General features: G+C 42.3%; 2 protein-coding genes across 6 annotated transcripts in view; one reads left to right on the top strand and one right to left on the bottom strand.

Moving 5' to 3' along the window:
* Nucleotides 1–18123, top strand: part of LOC112623623 — a 163209-nt gene that overhangs the window by 44487 nt on the left and 100599 nt on the right. The window lies entirely within an intron of this gene.
* The window catches only part of LOC112623633 (histone H2A type 1-C), a 15591-nt gene continuing 4794 nt past the window's right edge, over nt 7327–18123 (bottom strand). For all 5 annotated transcript variants that reach the window (XR_003119181.1, XR_003119180.1, XR_003119179.1 and 2 more), the window contains one exon: nt 7327–8402. The gene's annotated coding sequence lies outside the window, so the exon portion shown is untranslated. The remainder of the gene's footprint in view (nt 8403–18123) is intronic.

Genomic DNA, 18123 nt, shown 5'->3' with positions numbered 1-18123 from the left:
TAAGAATATCTATTACTATGATTATTCAAACTTAAATTCACATGAGATAGGTTTATAAGCCATACCATTACTTTATCAACTTATAATGAAAGATATACTACATATTAAAAATACTTATCAGAGGTATGTTTATTGCATTACATTCTGGTCTACAGACAAAGACACAAATTAGAAGATAATTTCTGAGAGTAGAGTTGTAATAAAAGACATTTTCATCAAGCAGTGGTCTCCTGATCAATTGGCTCCTCTATCCCAGGGACACTTGAGTACTGCGTTCTGCACTGTGGAAAAGATACAATGAACAATTCACCATTCTATGAACTCTTCATTTTCTAGGTGATCACCAGACTTTTTTTTTTTTTTTTGAGACGGAGTCTCGCTCTGTCGCCCAGGCTGGAGTGCAGTGGTGGGATCTCAGCTCACTGCAAGCTCCACCTCCCAGGTTTACGCCATTCTCCTGCCTCAGCCTCCCGAGGAGCTGGGACTACAGGCGCCCGCCACCACGCCCGGCTAATTTTTTGTATTTTTAGTAGAGACGGGGTTTCAGCGTGTTAGCCAGGATGGTCTCGATTTTCTGACCTCGTGATCCGCCCGCCTCGGCCTCCCGAAGTGCTAGGATTACAGGCGTGAGCCATCGCGCCCGGCTGCTGTATTGACTTCTAAATAATCCCAGTTCTGGGAATGCCTCTAAGATTTTTACGGGCACCTTGCCCGTAAAAACACCTTGTATTTTTTAGTAGAGACGGGGTTTCACCGGGTTAGCCAGGATGGTCTCGATCTCCTGACCTCGTGATCCGCCCGTCTCGGCCTCCCAAAGTGCTGGGATTACAGGCTTGAGCCACCGCGCCCGGCCTTTTTTTTTTTTTTTTTTTTTTTTTTTTTTTTTAATCATAGTTGCTCTTACATGAACTCTCTGTATTTGTAGTGTGGAAACTAAAGTAACTCAATCTAAGATGCTAATCTGCTGTATTGACTTCTTTTTTTTTTTTCCTTTGAGACAGAGTCTCTCTCTATCACCCAAGCAGGAATGCAGTGGTGCAATCTCAGCTCACTGCAAGCTCCGCCTTCCGGGTTCACGCCATTCTCCTGGCTCAGCCTCCGGAGTAGCTGGGACTACAGGCGCCCGCCACCACGCCCGGCTAATTTTTTGTATTTTTAGTAGAGACGGGGTTTCAGCGTGTTAGCCAGGATGGTCTCGATTTTCTGACCTCGTGATCCGCCCGCCTCGGCCTCCCGAAGTGCTGGGATTACAGGCGTGAGCCATCGCGCCCGGCTGCTGTATTGACTTCTAAATAATCCCAGTTCTGGGAATGCCTCTAAGATTTCTACTTCCCAGTACTTATCATAAATCCTGACCTTAAGTCAAAACAATCTCGATGTTATTGTAAACACATACTTACTATAAATCCTGCCGTTAGGCAAATTCCCTACATCTATAAGCCCTGGGGTTTGGGGTGGGGTAATGGCAGGTGGACAGATTCACCAAGTTGTCTAGATGCCATGGAAGACATGGCTTCTGTTTATAAGTCCCTATTAAAAGTTTCTTTCTTGATTTGTCATCATCCTTCTTCTGCATCTCAGTTTCCTTGGCCTTTGGAGGCAGATTTGCTTAGAACTGCTAACGGAGGAACATGTTTTAAGTATAACATACCTGTTTAATTTATGTCAGCTATGGCCAGGCGCGGTGGCTCACGCCTGTAATCCCAGAACTTTGGGGGGCCGAGGTGGGCAGATCATCTGAGGTCACGAGTTGGAGACCAGCCTGGCCAACATGGTGAAACCCCATCTGTACTAAAAATACAAAAATAATTAGCTGGGCTTGGTGGTGCATGCCTATTATTCCAGCTACTAGGGAAAGCTGAGGCAGGATAATTGCTTCAATCTGGGAGGCAGAGGTTGCAGTGAGCCAAGATTGTGCCACTGTACTCCAGCCTGGGTGACAGGGCAAGACTCCATCTTAAAAAAAAAGAAATTATGTCAGTTACAATATAAGTATAGTGGATGACAATTCAGACTATTGGAATATATTCATGAAGTTTACTATAGAATAGATACTATGTGCTAGATACTGTTCTAAGCACTTGACGAGTAGTCCTTATAATAACCCTTATACTCTTAAAACCATTTTTCAGAAGACAAAATGATGCCCAAAGATGTCAATTGCCCATGGTCTTACAGCTAAGATAGCTGCCTCTCTTCCTGAGATTTTTCTAGTAACGAATTCTACCATTCTTTGTAAATTATTGTTATCCCAAGTTCAACAAAGTGTTATTTTCCTGTTTGTTAACTTTATTCTTTTTTCTCCCTTGTGACACAGAGTCTCACTCCCATTGCCCAGGCTGGATGTAGTGGCATGATCTCGGCTCACTGCAGCCTCCACCCCTTGGGCTCAAGTAATCCTCCCACCTTAGCCTCCAGAGAAAATGGGATCACAGGTGAACACCACGAAAATAATTTTTATATTTTTTGTAGAGGCGGAGTGTTGCCATGTTGCCCAAGCTGGAACTTTATTCCTTAGCATGCTTCCTTGATTTGGGGGTGAGGTAGAAAGCAAGGAGTGGAATATAAAACAGGAAGCGATTTGTGAGATAATGTACTTATTTTATGAAGTCATGGCATGATTCATGTTAGCTTTCTTCATAGTGTCCATCAGTGGCACTCACCTTCTGGAATATGGACAACTCAAGGTTTTGGGTTTTCTATTCCTTTCCTTTCTTCTTATTTTTTACTATTCCGCCTCACTGTCCCATGCTAGTCTCATATAAAATGCTTCCACCATTTCCCAATCAGCATGCAGTTCCTATGCTTTCCTTATGGAAAAATTCTAGAGTCCCCAATATTCAGAGATTTAAGGGACCACAGATATCACAAATCCTCCCATTTTACAAAACAAGAAACTTTAGCCCAGAGTGGTGAAGGTACATCCTGAAGAAGTGACTATCCTCTAAATTTCCAGCAGCATGAGCACCAGGTCAGACATTTAGGACTAGCAAACACTCCAAACCATGCTCTCTGTACATGAGTTGCTCAGGAAAGGGCAATGTTCATTCAATCCTACTGTTTGTCAGTGTACAAGCATAGTCCACGCTAGGGATTTCATATAGAAGGAATTAAATAGAGGTAATTAGATAAACAGGTGATGAAAGAGTTGAGAAACCCAAGAGAGGGGGTGAGGGCAACCCACAGATAAGCTGCAGCAGAAAGTTGCCACCTCTGTCTTCTAGGAACAAAGGGGAGAGGTGATGCTGGAGTCAAGCAGGAAGAGCGCAGGCTGGTAAGGCAGGAACTGAGACCACCAGGAGAAAGGCTCTGTGGTAGGACTAAAGTCAAAGTACCAAGGAGGCTGGAGAAGCCCCAGGAAACAAAGAAGAAGAGAAATACTCTGCCCCACCATCATCATCCATCAGTGCCACCCATTGGCCAGATCTACTGGAAACTTGAGAGCATGGAAACCTGGGAAATGTAGTTTCCAGTGAGATACAGCAGCATCAGAGAGTAAATGGGCAAGTGATAGAAACAAACCGAAATGCAAACACCACAAATATTTCTGCAATTTTAGATTGTGACCCTGTACCTGCATGTGACCATGTACCTGCACTTAACAAAGTGCCCTAGGAAACACAGAGGTGCACTTCCATTTTTAAGGATGTCAGATCAAGAAGACAGTTCTGCCTTATTTTAAACAGATTGTGATTTACCCAGTGTGGTAGGTATTCTCTAGGATGATCCCTGCCTCTGAGGGTTCATCCTCTGGTATTATCTCCTTTCCTGTGGGCTGCACCTAGGGACTTGCTTCTAACAAATAGAATATGTCAAAAATGATGTTGTGTCACCTTTGACATTAGGTTACATAAGGTTATGGCTTCTTTCTTGGTCCCTCTCTCTGGCTCATTCTTTTGGAAGAAAGTCAGCTGCCATGTGGTGCATTGTCCTGTGGAGAGGCCCACATAGGGATTTGAGGTCTTTGGTCTAACAGCCCTGGAAATAATTGTATTCACTGAATCATGTGAATGAGCTTAGAAATGGATCAATTACATGTAGTTTGGATAGCATAGCAAACTACAGTACGTTTGGGCAACAAGGAATATCAATCTCAACCTGAGGCTCAGCTTCTGAGCTGAAGGTTAGAACCGAACTAAAAGTTAGATTCCTAATCACAGAGCCAGACGACCAGTCCACATATGCTGCACCATGACACAAATGTGGGCCCACCAGAAACTAGGAGCTCAACTCAGGTCCTACATGACTGAGTGCCACTGGGGCATCTGTGGCATGTGGCAGTAGGGCCTACGCATATTTAAACACTACCCAGTGCAAAAGTTTAGAAAAGTTTCTTTTGCTCCTTTAAAAATAGCTAATGTTAAATAGAGAGGAAAGAGAGATAGTGGGCAAAGAATGGACAACAGAAAGGGGGGCATAAATGGAAAATTACAGAGAGCTATTGGTTTGTGACTTTCATTAAGAGCATTTGAGAAGATGAGATACAAGGTGATTTGAATAATGATTAAGAAGTTAAATCCTAGTCCCTTAATGAAAGCCTATATCCACTCATTTCCACTGTCTACCACCTTCGGAGGCAATTTAATTCCTCTCGTGGCTTCTGCCTGTCTTGTCAGCAGGCACAGTGTTGCTTGTGCCAGCTGGAACTAGTGGGCAGAGGGTTGCAGATACACAGTTCTTGTTCTCCTGCAGCCTACAGAGCCCTGAGCCCAGGAAGGGGGTAGCCTGATGCACAGAGAGGCTGTGCTCCAGAAAGGGACCCACACACAGCCCGGGCTGTTCCTTTTCATAGAGAAAGCATGAGAGCAGACTTGATAAAGAGAATAAACATTTTCTGTGTGGGTGTCAGCTGAGAAAGCCAGCCTTCCAGCACCTGGGAACATTGGCTGATCCTCCCACAGGAAAAGAAGCAGCCATTGTTCCCAGTTCATTGCCAGGCAACCCAGAGAAAGTCCCTGGGGTCATTGGTTGAAGAGCTCTGCTTGTGTCTTCACAGTGCCTTTGCTCACTGCTTTCCTAGCTATGCTGTTGCTGACAGTTCACATTGCCAGCATCACCATCCACCAGATGATGGTCACTTTCTCAGAAGGCCTCCCTGCCCCTCTGGGAATGGGAAAATGGTCAATGGAGGGCCTCACTGAGGTGACATTTAAGCGGGTATCTGCAAAAAGAGTGTTCTAGGCTTCCTCGTAAAATTTGGAGAGCAGACATGAAAACAGGGGAGGTGGCAAACAATATGGAAATATATGCAGTGGGTACAGATCATAGGAAAGAGTATGGAACTTAAATGAGACCAGAATTGTAGGGGTCATTTGAGATAGGGCCCTTCTGGGTAGAAAAACAGCACAATAGAGTGACCCAGTGTGCATGTGCTGGATGGAGTTGGGGAGTGGAGAGAGAGATAAGGATATCCTTACCAGGAAGGAGCAGCGAATATTTAAGGCAGTGGTGTGCTGATATATGTTTACTGACTCTTGAGGAACAAAACAAAAAAACCCCTAGCATATGCTAGTTCCCATGGTGTAAATGCTGCCATTATGTCCAGTTTCAAACTACCAATGTTACACTGACTGCAGAGTAGAAAGGAAGGGAGGCTTTAAAATCACACATAGATCTTTAATTGGAGATCAGAGAAAATCACAATACCAAAGGCAGAAATATAACTCAGTGTGTGGATGTGGAAAAGCCATTGATTTGTTTTTGTGACCATACCTAAGGTCAACCAATTCAGAGCCCCAGCCTCTTCATCCTCAATCTGAAGGGACTGTGCTAAAGGAAATGGAAGATTCTTTCTGTGGTCTTTCATTGATTGTTTCCTTCCCCAGGGTCAATCTACCTAGGGCCTTCCTCATTTCTCTTTGCTCTGCCAAGTTTGCTCAGGTACCCAGTTGGGATGAATTCTCCATGTCCTCACTGAAGGTAGGAAGTCAAGTTGAACTAAAAGCAGAATGGGCAGAGTAGGGGGCATCCCTGTTTGGAAAGGTGGCTCAGCTGAGTCACAAACACGCATGCCGTCCACAGGGACTGCTGCTTCTGAACCTGGAGCTGACTTGGTGAGAGGTGAGTGGGTACACTCCACCACCATTCAACATTCCATGTCTACCAGGCTGACTCTTCTACAAGCTTCATTTAGCCATGGAGGCAAACTGCAACCAGAATCTGTTAGTACTTAGGTGTAAGATCCCCAGTTATTTCATTTTCTGCAGGTGGAAGCCAGCAATCTCAGATAGAAATCCCAACATTCTCTCCTGCTTTCACTTTTCCACATTTGAAAATCAGACAGACAGAAGATGGTCTTTATATAATTTTGCACGTATTTATGTCAGGTTTTACAAGGAATATAGTGTTTTCTCATCTGCCGTCTCATTTGATAGTTTTTCACAACTCTGGGAGGTACTATTATCTTATTTTACAAAAGAAAAATTTTGAGATGGCAGATAGCTAATCCCATCAGACACTTGGTGAGTGGCAAAGCTGGAACAAAATCACAGGTATTTTGGCTTCAGATTCCTGTGTTTTTCCAGAATACCTGAGTGCATGTGTATGCAGGTATGTATGTGTGCGTGTGTAGACACACAAAACCCACTTTTTATAGGCATTTTTGTTTTTTTTTTGAAACAGGGTCTTGCTCTATTGCCCAGAGCTGGAGTGTAGTGCTGCAATCATAGCTCACTGCAGCCTTGACCTTCAGGGCTCAAGCAATCCTCCCACCCCAGCCCTGGAGTAGCTGGGACCAGAAGTGCAGGCCCACCACGCAGAGTTAAATTTTACATATTTTGTAGAGATGGGGTTTCGTCATGTTGTCCAGGCTGGTCTCGAAATCCTGGGTTCAAGCCATCTGCCCAACTTGGCTTCCCCAAATGCTAGGATTACTGGCCTAAGCCACAGTAACTGGCAAGGTATTTCTTAAGAATAAATTGGGCGTTCCCTTCTTCCAACTCAGCCTATGATATTAAGGTGGTTCTCTTGTCAGCTCCTGAAAATTCAGGGCCAGAATTGACATTTCCATCCAGAGTAGGCCTCATGAATTCATCAGCCATTTCTCGAGTGACTACTATTTGCCACGCAGCGTCAGGCACCATGCTGGGAGCTGGAATACAGCAGTGGACCATACAGGCCCTTAGCCACCAATACACACAGATTTTGTAAGAGTAACAGACAGTCTTAAAACCAGACCTTGACAAGTTTTGAAAGACTTTGACAAGGCAAATGAAAAAGGAGGCAAAAGAGGGCAGGCAGGATGTTTCCTAATCTCTATGCAAGGAAGGCAGGAAATAGCAATTTAACCAGGGAGGTAACCTAGGCAGAAAATTAATGACACATGCCTTCCTCTCCCTTTGCATTACCTTTTATTACCTCATGCCAGGCTGGAATTTGGGAAATCTTCTATTACAATGTAGTATATACATTATACATTAAATAAGATTATGCACATTACAAATAAAATTATTTCAAAATTAAGAAATTACACACAGTACAATTAAAATTAAATTTAATTTCAAAATAAAATAATTTTATTTGTGGTATTCTTTAGAGCACCAAACAATTCACATACATAATCTTCATTCTCATAGTCTATTAAGGTAAATATTACCTCCATTTTAGAGGTGAAGAAATTAAGGTTCAAAACAACTAACTTGGTGATGGCCATGTAATTTTTAAGAAGAACCTTGAGTCTAGCCCAAGAGTGACTGGAATTTCCTGTTCATTTACCACTATTCCAGCAGAATAGCACAGCAATTTCAATTTTGCAGTAAATCAGGGTTAATCATCCCAGAACTGTTTGATAGCAAAAGACTAAAAAAACTCAAGTGTCTACCAACAGTAGACAGGTTACATAAAATATAATGCATTTGCATAACACAATACATGCAACTATGTACAGGAAGCTCTGTATGTTCTCACAGGGAAAGTTCTCCAAGATAGATTGTTATGAAAAGGGCAAGTGCAGAACAGTGTATACAGTCTGATATCTGGGCAAGGATGAAAAAAGTGGGTAACACGTATCATTCATTATTGACTGATATTAGCAGGAATGAATACTGGGCAGATACACAAGAAAAAGAAAAGTGATCACCTGGGGTAAGTTGAGGGGTGGATTCTTTCTATTTATCTTTTTACTTCAAATCGTTTGAACCCTGTGAATGTAATACTTATTTAAAAAATTAAACACATTTTGTACTCAGAAGAACTTCCCCTCAATAATTTCTTTCTCTTCATTTTACCCTCCTTATCCCCCCCCCACACGATGTAGAATGTTTTTAATAAAAAAATTTGCGGATGCAGAATCAATCAGTGATGTAGGAACATTGACACCATCCATCCACTTATTCCTTAGAATTGGTAGGTTTGGCAGGCACTCGGGATCCTGGCATCTCTCTGAAATGAGAAGTTTTTGCAACCTAAGAGAGAGAAGAAAAAGTAAATATATCTGGAAACCTCCTTCTTGGCCTTCCTTACACATACAGAAAAACTAACAGATCCTTTTCTTCATAATGAGTTAGCTTCTTTACAGGTACCAGCCCTTCTCAAGTTCTCAAATAACTCCCTGTGGTGTAAAAGGACCTATCCAGGCTAGACACTTCAATGTTGCTCTTCAGATAGGGTTGACAGATTTGGCACATTAAAAATACTGAATGTCCAGTTAAATCTGAATTTCAGATATACAGCATATATATATATATATTTAATGTGTAGGATGTCTTATGTAGTATTTGAGTGTGCAGCGAGGGGCATACTTAAGCCATTATTTGTTGCCTGTTTGAAATTCAAATATAATGGGGTGTCCTGTATTTTATATGGTAAATTTATCCTCTGATTCCACCTGGAGGAGGCTAGTTAAGTGCACTTGAACTTATTAGCCCAGGGACACAAAATGTACACAGCCCAGTGCAATCCAATAGAATTTTCTGTGATGATAGACATGTTTTATGTGTGTATCCAATACAGTAGACACCAGTAACTTGAAATGTGGTGAGACTGAGAAACTGAATTTTTGATTTAATTATTTAAATTTAAAATATCACATGTGGCTAATGGCTACTGTATCAGAGAGCAAAGCTCTAAAAAGAGTAATGTATCTCCCTTCAATTTAGCAACTGGGATTTAAGATCTAGTGATGGCTAAAATGACACATAACTCAGGAATACAATCCTAAGTCTTTGTAGCTTAGATAGTGACTACTTCATTTTTGCACAAAAATGTTTTGTTGTCAACATAATCATTCTGGGTTTTTTCCCCCTGTATTTACAAGATCTATTATATGGAAAGGATGTGAAGGACCAGGGTACAGGTAGATGTGAAGGTATAGGGTATAAGGTAAGGTAAAATTCTTCAACAAACTTATCCTAGTAGGTTAGAGTGTTAACTGAATAATCTCAGCATTAGAATATAGAAGCTGGGGTCGGGCACAGTGGCTGAGGCCTGTAAACCCAGCTATTTGGGAGGCTAAGGCAGGCGGATCACTTGAGGCCCGGTGTTGGAGACCAGCCTGGCCAACATCTGAAACTCCATCTACTAAAAATACAAAAACTAGCCAGGTGTGACAGCACGCACCTGTAATCCTAGCTAATTGGGAGGCTGAGGCAGGAGAATCGCATGAACCCGGGAGGCAGAGGTTGCAGTGAGCTGAGATCGTGCCACTGCACTCCAGCCTGGGCAACAGAGCTAAACTCTGTCAAGAAAGAAAGGGAGGGAGGGAGGAAGGAAGGAAGGAAGGAAAATAAAAGCTGGGAGGTTCCATTATCGCAAAGCAAACATTAAGTGGATGAAACAGCACAAATTTGATCACACCCACCAGTTGTGTGACCATTTTCTTTCCATGATTTTAAGCAAACATCTATTAACCCTAGACCCAGAGTATATTAAAGAGAATTATTTTATGCATGATGCCAGCTAGCAGAGAACTGGCCCTTAAAAGAATTAACGATCTAGACAACTTAGAATTATCAGTATACATGATGTCTGGAAAGGTTAGTGTAGAAACTGGGAAAATGGTAAGAGTGTGGAAGACAAATGGGGTGTTAATTCTAAACTTCACTGTGTTCCTAGTAGCTGGGTAAGGTGAGTAGGTAATGTATTAACAATGATTTATAGGAAGACATTTTTATACAGAAATTCAGATAATCACTCTGTGCATATCTGAAATATAATCATTTTTATATAGAAATTATTTCTGGGCTAAAAAGTATCTATTCTCTGGTTTATTTACCAGATACTTGGGTTCCCACTAAGTGTCAGGCCCTCTGCTAGATGCTGGGACGTAACAGTGAATGACTAGATCAGGTCCCTACTTTGTGGAGCTAGGTTTAATGGAAAGAGGCAAACAACAAGGAATCTGATAAAACTTCAAACTGCATTTGAAAGAATCTAAACAGAATGAGTGATAGAACATAATTTGAGGTGGGTAATGGAGAAAGCTTACTTTTTTGTTTCTCTTTATACTTTAAAAAAATATACTTGCTCATTTTAACAGTTCACACAGAGACGTTTATAAAGGTTAACCTCTCCTCACCCCATTCTATTAGGTTGGTACAAACGTAATTGCAGTTTTTGCCTGTGAAAGTAATGGTAAGAACCACAATTACTTTTGCACCAACTTAGTTTCAGCTCTCTGAGATAATTAATGTGATAGGTTTTCTTCCATACAGTTCTCTATTTACTCTCATCAGTTGTGTGTGTGATTTTGTTTCACCGGATTATTGTTGTGGGTAGCTGTGTAACATTCCATAGTATAAATGGATGTCTCACTATGTCAACAGTACTCTTATTTATAGTTACTTAAATGTTTTATATGTATAATTAGTTTTTTTTTTTTTAAAACAGTTTTTATATGGTTTTTTTGTTTTGTTTTCAGACGGAGTCTCACTCTGTTGCCCAGGCCGGAGTGCAGTGGCACAATCTTGGCTCACTGTAACCTCTGCCTCCTGGGTTCAAGCTATTCTCCTGCCTCAGCCTACTGAGTAGCTGGGATTACAGGCATGTGCCACCATGCCTGGCTAATTTCTGTATTTTTAGTAGAGATAGGGTTTCACCATGTTGGCCAGGAGGGTCTCAAACCCCTGACCTCAAGTGATCCACTCGCCTCAGCCTCCCAAAATGCTAGAATTACAGGCATGAGTCACTGCACCCGACCTCTCGTGACAGTTTTGAAAGAGACCTTACATATGTAACCTTACCTAGTGGGGCCTTTATTCTATTGTTGACACTCTCCCTTTCCAAATGTCTATTAATAAAATTTAATAGACATTGCCAGGAAAACTTCTGAAAAATTATATGACAATGACAATTCTTCCTCATCCTTCACAGTCCTGAATATTACTGGCTTTAGTGGTTGTCTATTCATAGGTAAGAAATGGTATCCCAGGCTAGGTGCGGTGGCTCACGCCTGTAATTCCAGCACTTTGGGAGCCTGAAGTGGGTGGATCATCTGAGGTCAGGAGGAGTTTGACACCAGCCTGGCCAACATGGTGAAACCCTGTCTCTACTAGTAATACAAAAATTAGGCTGGGTGCGGTGGTTCACGCCTGTAATCCCAGCACTTTTGGAGGCTGAGGCAGGCGGATCACAAGGTCAAGAGATCGAGACCATCTTGGCCAACCAACATGGTAAAACCCCATCTCTACTAAAAATACAAAAATTATCTGAGCATGGTAGTAGGCGCCTGTAGTCCCAGCTACTCGGGAGGCTGAGGCAGGAGAATCGCTTGAACCCGGGGGGGTGGAGGTTGCAGTGAGTCGAGATCACACCACTGCACTCCAGCCTGGGTAGCTGAGCAAGACTGTCTCACAACAACAACAACAACAAAAATAGTATCCCTTTGTTGTATTAATATGCATAATTTTGAATTACTAGAAAGGTTTTTTGTTTCTTGTTTTTCATATGTATTGGCCATTTGAATTTAATACATGATATAAAATACCATTTAATCAGTTTTTATATTATGTTGTTTGTCTTTTTACTAACGTTTCCAGTTCGTCCTTGTAAATTGAGGTTACTAACCCTGTATATGTTTTGGAAATCCTTTATCCCAATTTATTGCTCTTTCTACAACTCTCTTTACATATATTCTGTCTTAGGCCACTTTTGGACCTATCTAGTTTGTGTCCTTTCCTATAATGGCTTTTGTGTTTCCTCCTCACTTAGTAAAGACACTCTCCCACCACCATTTCCAAACACATACACACACAAATTAATTTTTAATCCATTTAGGTAGGTTTATTTTAGATAGGCTTGTCTGAAACAGAGATAAGACCTGATGAGTGAAAATGAGCTCACCAGAAGAAAAATCAAAGAACAGGCATTTCCGAGACTGAGGCCAATAAGGCAAATGTCTTAAATCAGCAGAGTTTAGCTGCTTGATGGGAAAAGAGACCAGAGTGGTTGGAACAGCAAAGGAGAACAGCAGAAGAGGTGAACAGAGGTCAGAGGTGGTCACTGAGTGGGTCCTCAAGTCATGGTAAGGAGTATGGAGAATGAATTATTGAATATGTAGGTGACGTGACTCACAGGTAACTTTGGATTTGTAGAGATGAAGGAAATGTAGCAAGTGCCACTCTTAGAATGTTGATTTGAGTAAATGGTAGTGTCAGTTATTGAACTGGGAAGAACTGGAAGGGATAACAGGCTTAAGGAGCACAATGTTTATTCCTGTGTCTTGGAAGTGTTTATGGTGAAAGACCTATTAGAGCTCTAAATGGAGATGTCAAATGAAAATGTGGCTACACACATTTGAATTTCAGAAAAAAGGTCAGGCTGGAGATATAAAATTGGAAGTTTACTGCATATAGACAGTCTTTGGAACCGTTGTATTGATGAATCTATTAACTAGACAGAACAAAGACTAGGGACCAGAACCAAGCTACAAGTTTCTAAAATTTAGAGCATAGTACAGTCTGGTCATTTTGAGGTGAATACTTAATGACAGAACAATTTGCTGAAGTGTAAATTTAGAGCCCTATACTTTCAGCTCTGATTATTAACGAATACAAGAAAGAATGGATATGGTTATCTGCCTGGTGTCTGTGAAATAATTTAAGCCAGGAAGAGATCCTCACCAGAAACTGACTATGCTGGCAACTTGGATTTTAGACTTCCAGCCAGTAGAATTGTTAGAAAATAAATGTCTACCGTTTAAGCCACCAGTCTGTAGTATTTTGTTATGGCTGCCCAAGCTGACTAAAACAGGTTTTGGTACCCAGACGTGGGATGCTGCAACAACAAATACCTAAACACGGGGAAGTGGCTTGGGAAACTGGTGATGGGTAAAGGCTAGAAGAGTTTCAGGTTCATACTAGAAAAAGCCAATTGTGAAGAGACTATTGATAGAAATATGGACATTAAAGGCAATTCTGGCAAAGGATCAGAAAAGAAGACAGCTGGAAAGAAAGCTTCCATTTTCATAGAATCTTAGATTTATAACGATCATGAATAGAATATGGTTAAATATGTTGGTTAAAATATGGAAATTAGGCCAGGCGTGGTGGGGCTAACGCCTGTAATCCCAGCACTTTGGGAGGCTGAAGGGGGCAGAGATCACGAGGTTGGGAGTTTGAGACCAGCCTGGCCAATATGGCAAAATCCCATCTCCACTAAAAATACAACAATTAGCTGGGCATGGTGATGCGCTCCTGTAGTCCCAGCTACTCCGGAGGCGGAGGCAGAAGAATTGCTGAAACCCGGGGTGGGGTGGGGGGGGTGGAGGTTGCAGTGAGCCAAGCAAGATCGCACCACTGCACTCCAGTCTGGGAGACAGAGCTCCATCTAAAAAAAAAAAAAATGTATGTATATATATATATATATATATATAGACATTAAAGGCAACTCTAGTGAGGACTCAGATGAAAATGAGGGACAGGTTATTGGAAACTGTAGAAATCGCTGTTCTTGTTATAATGTGTCAAGAACTTGGCTGAATTACGCTCTAGTGTTTACTGGAAAGAACTTACAAACAGTAAAACTGGATATTTAGCAGGAGAGATGTCTAAGAAAAGTATTGAAGGTGTGGTTTAGGTCCTCCTTACTGCTTATAGTAAAATGTGAAAGGAAATAGCTGAAATAAAGAAGGATTTTTCTTTTTTTTTTGAGACGGAGTCTTGCTTTGTCGCCCAGGGTGGAGTGCAGTGGCTCACTCAGGATCTCAGCTCACTGCAAGCTCCGCCTCCCGGGTTTTTACGCCATTCTCCTGCCTCAGCCTCCTGAGTAGCCGGGACTACAGGCGCCCACCACCTCGCCCGGCTAGTTTTTTGTATTTTTTAGTAGAGACGGGGTTTCACCGTGTTAGCCAGGATGGTCTCGAACTCCTGACCTCGTGATCCGCCCGTCTCGGCCTCCCAAAGTGCTGGGATTACAGGCTTGAGCCACCGCGCCTGGCCAAAGAAGGAATTTTTAAGCAAAACACAATCATAACTTGGAGATTTGGGATAGATTTCTCAATCTATAGTGCAAACATTGAGAAAGCTTTTCTTGAAGAGGTATGGTTGAACAATCTTTTCTTTTTCTTTTTTTTTTTTTTTTATTTTTGAGACAGGGTCTGGCTATGTCATCCAGGCTGGAATACAGTGGCACAATCTCAGTTCAGTGCAACCTTTGCCTTTAGGCTCAAGCAATCCTCCCACCTCAGCCTCCCAAGTAGCTGGGACTACAGGAGCTCATCACCATGCCCAGCTAATTGCACTACCACACCCTGGCTAATTTTTTGTTGCTGTTTATAGATAGGGGGTTTTGACATGTTGCCCAGGCTGGTCTCTAACTCCTGAGTTCAAGTGATCTGCCCTCCTCAGTCTCCCTAAAGTGTTGGGATTACAGGCTTTCGTGAAACATTGAGCCTGACCTGAACAACCACTTGATAAAGAGAATAGGTGTGACACAAGGATTTAATCAGCCATCTCAGCACAAGCTAGGGAGAGATGAGATTATTCCAGCGGAGACACTGCCAATTTGAACTAAAGTAGGCAGCAAAAACAGAAAGGAACAAAGGAAGGTTGTCGACTTTTTGAATTCTGTAGAACAGGATCATAGAGCTATCTGGCTGTCAATGTGTACTATTCTTTAAGAAAAGGAAAGACTGACCCACCAAAGGCAATTTATGAGATCATTAGGGGTGCCACTTTTTTTTTTTTTTTTTTGAGGTAGACTCTCACTCTGTCACCCAGGCTGTAGGGCAGTGGTGCGATCTCAGCTCACTGCAATCTCCACCTCCCAGGTTCAAGGGATTCTCCTGCCTCAGCCTCCCAAGTAGCTGGGATGACAGACTAAATCTGTAGCCTGCCAAGTAGTGTGCCTGCCACCACACCCAGCTAATTTTTGTATTTTTAGTAGAGATGGGGTTTCACCATGTTGGTCAGGCTAGTCTGGAACTCCTGACCTCAAGTGATCCACTCTCATTGGCCTCCCAAAGTGCTGGGATTACAGGCAGGAGCCACCAGGGCTGCCACTTTGATCTAAGACTCAGAGAGTATAGATGGGATATGGTGGGGGTGGGAACAGGTAGTCAAGGCTGACTCTACCTCAAAGGTAGGGTAGAGAAGATGACTACCATCTTCTTCAAAGATGCCTTGAAGAACTGGGCAGGAGAGTCCCTCACAGATGGCTGCCTGGGCGGGACCCCACCAAACTGAAAGAGCGAGACTTCAGGTAGGGCAGATGGAGTAGGCCACCCACAGAGCCAGAGGTGACACTGCGAGAGCACTGGGCCTGGAAGTCAGGGCATCAAGCCAAAGAGGGTTTTTCTTAAGACCGAACATAATTTGCCTTGCCAGGTTTTGGACTTGATTAGGACACATTACACCTTCCTTCTTTCCTATTTCTCCATTTTCCAATGGGAATGTCTATTATGCCTGTTTCACCATTGTAGCTCAGAAGCATGTAACATTTCTGGTTTCACAGGTTCAAAGCTGGAAAGGAATTTTGTCTCTGGATGAATCGCACATTGAGTCTCACCCATAACCTGATTTAGATGATTTTTTAGATGACACTTTGAACTTTAGAATTGATGCTAGAATGAGTTAAGACTTTCAGGGGGCTGTTGGGATGGAATAATTTTTTTTTTTTTTTTTTTTTTTTTGAGGAGTCTAGCTCTGTTGCTCAGGCTGGAGTGCAGTGACATGATCTCAGCTCATTGCAAGCTCCGCCTCCCGGGTTTATGCCATTCTCCTGCCTTAGCCTTGAGTAGCTGGGACTACAGGGGCCCGCCACCAGGCCCGATTCATTTTTTTGTGTTTTAGTAGAGACGGGGTTTCACCGTGTTAGCCAGAATGGTCTCAATATCGACCTTGTCATCCACCCGCCTTGGCCTCCCAAAGTGCTGGGATTACAGGCGTGAGCCACCGTGCCAGGCGATGGAATAAATTTTTTGTATGGGAGAAGGACACACATTTTGGCAGGCCAGGGACAGAATGTTATGGACTAAATTGTGTCCCCCAAAATTCATTTATTAAAACTCTAAACCCCAATGTGACTGTATTTGGAGATAGGGCCTTTAGGAGGTACATAAAACTAAAGGTCATAGGATAGGGCCCTAATCCCACTGGGGCTGGTGTCCTTATAGAAGGTAAGGAGACACTTAGAGCTCATTCTCCACTCAGGAAGCAAGGAAACACCATATAAACACACAGTGATGGCAGCTGTCTGTAAGCCAGGAACAGATTCTCACCATACACTATGTTGGCACCTTGATCTTAAACTTCCAGGCTCCAAAGTTTGAGAAAACGAATTTCCATTCCAAGCCTCTTAGATATGGGAAAAAATATTCTGTTGTTTAAGTGATCCAGTCTCTGGTATTTTGTTATGGCAGCCTGAATAGGCTAAGACAATGAAGGATGTGGTAAAACTTTAGGTCCCAACCACATACCAAAGAGGCTGAAATTTAGCACACTTTCTTCTTTCAACTGTAGGCAATGTGCACAAGTTCTAAATCCTAAGACATGTTGGCTCCTTTACTCTGCCCAAACTACAAATCAAAATCAAACACCTGTAATATAATAACATCCAATGAAGTTCTGACACTTCTTTAACATGACTACACTAATTCAATGCCAGAAAATTAATTTTATTTTGAAATCTACATGCCATATTCCAATTTCTGTTTAAGGTGCAATGGTTATATTTATCCTTTTTAATATAGATTTATCAGGCTGGGCGTGGTGGCTCACACCTGTAATCCTAGCACTTTGAGAGGCTGAGGTGGGTAAATCACCTGAGGTCAGGAGTTTGAGAGCAGGCTGGTGAACATGGTGAAACCTGTCTGCAGTATAAATACAAAAATTAGCTGGACATGGTGGTGCACGCCTGTAGTCCCAGTTACTAGGGAGGCTGAGGTAGGAGAATTGCTTGAACCTGGGAGCACGAGGTTGCAATGAGTGGAAATCGCACCAATATACTCCAGCCTGGGCGACAGAGCAAAATAATAAATACATAAATAAAATAGATTTATCAGTTTATCAATAATATAGTTTTTTTTTCTAGGTGTAAATATAGGTAATGACTGTCTTTTAGTACATTTTCTCATGATGCTCCTCTTACTTGGTTTGGTACAATATTAAGTATTGAAATAGAGAATCTTGTCGCTACATATGAACCCTTATTCCATTTGCTCATCTCCAATACACATGGGAAATTCTCAAATTGCTAATAATCTTATGATACACATGATCTTATGATACATATTTAACAGGAATATATAAATTTATAATTATAATTTAGGATCAACAGATGGCAAACCTTTAGAAGGTTTGTATTTAACCTTAAAATACAATTTTTTAAAATTGGTTATAAAATTTCTAATACTTTCTTTTTTGTGACCTCAAGGGGAAAATATAATTCTTATAAAAAAGAGTTCAGGCTGGGCGCGGTGGCTCAAGCCTGTAATCCCAGCACTTTGGGAGGCCGAGACGGGCGGATCACGAGGTCAGGAGATCGAGACCATCCTGGCTAACACGGTGAAACCCCGTCTCTACTAAAAAATACAAAAAACTAGCCGGGCGAGGTGGCGGCGCCTGTAGTCCCAGCTACTCGGGAGGCTGAGGCAGGAGAATGGCGTGAACCCGGGAGGCGGAGCTTGCAGTGAGCTGAGATCCGGCCACTGCACTCCAGCCTGGGTGACAGAGCGAGACTCCGTCTCAAAAA

Source organism: Theropithecus gelada, chromosome 4, assembly GCF_003255815.1.
Source record: "Theropithecus gelada isolate Dixy chromosome 4, Tgel_1.0, whole genome shotgun sequence".
Lineage (NCBI taxonomy): Eukaryota > Metazoa > Chordata > Mammalia > Primates > Cercopithecidae > Theropithecus > Theropithecus gelada.
The sequence above is the reverse complement of the archived record's forward strand: the minus strand, read 5'-3'. Positions and strand labels throughout refer to the sequence as shown.